Here is a 1,298-nt window from a genome sequence, read left to right on the forward strand (position 1 = left end):
GAAAGAAGATAATAATAAGAAGATGAAGAGCAGAAATAAACAAAAGAATCAATTTAAAAATAAAAATAAGAACACAGACATAAAAACAATCAAAGAAATTTAAACATAAAAATGACGACGAAATAAATAAAATAAAATAAAACAAACTAAGCTAGACTAAACTAAACTAAGCTAAACTAAACAAACAAAATAAATAAAATAAATAAAATAAATAAAATAAAATAAAATAAAATAAAATAAAATAAAATAAAGCAATACCTGGTTCATACAGCGGGTTGTGAGTATACGAAGGAGACAATCGAAGTCAGGCCGCGTAGACGCAATTTTATCTAAAGATGCATTTAAAGCCTTTGAAGAAGAAAAGCTGCATAGACACCCCAAACCCTAAACCCTAAACCCTAAACCCTAAACCCTAAACCCTAAATTATAGACCTTTAATAATAAACCGTCAGAAGACGGATTTAACGCTTTTGAAGAAGAAAAAAGCTGCATAGACACCCCAAACCCTAAACCCTAAACCCTAAACCCTAGAGAATGATTAAAAGAAGCGAATGCTGTCTTCATCATAAATAAATGAATAAAAAATACAGGAAGGAGACAACAAGAGACAGAGAAAAAAACAAAAAGAGAGACAGAGAGACAGAGAGAGAGACAGAGAGACAGATAGAGAGAGAGAGACAGAGACAGAGAGAGAGAGACAGAGAGACAATGAGAGACAGAGACAGAGAGAGACAGAGAGACAGAGACAGAGAGACAGAGACAGAGAGAGAGACAGAGACAGATAGAGAGAGAGAGACAGAGACAGAGACAGAGAGAGAGAGACAGGAAAGAAGTAAATAAAGAGTTCGATAGATAGACAAATATAAAGAGAGTTAGCGCAAAGTAAAGCATACTCAAAGTCTTCAAAACCCTTTGTCTTTAATAATCGTTTTAACTCTTCTAAACTGCTCAACTTAGGAGGCGGATGTCTCCGAAGAAGCGAACAGGAAGGAAAGGCTTTCGTTATTTGCTCAGCAACTGCTACATTGGCTAGCAGCATAAAGTCTTCTACCTAGACAAATAAATTAACAAATAAATAAATAAATAAATAAATAAATTTATAAATAAATAAATTAGTTAACTAATTAATTAGTTAATTAGTTATTTAATTAACAAACAAACAAACAAACAAACAAACAAACGAATGAATGAATAAATATATAAAAAACAAAACAAGCAAATAAAACAAGCAAATAAAACAAGCAAACAAAGCAAACAAATAATAAATAAATAAAGAAATAAATAAATAAAGCAAATAA

This window comes from Eimeria acervulina, genomic scaffold (assembly GCF_000499425.1).
Source record: "Eimeria acervulina Houghton genomic scaffold, Eah_scaff1156, whole genome shotgun sequence".
Classification (NCBI taxonomy): Eukaryota; Apicomplexa; class Conoidasida; order Eucoccidiorida; family Eimeriidae; genus Eimeria; species Eimeria acervulina.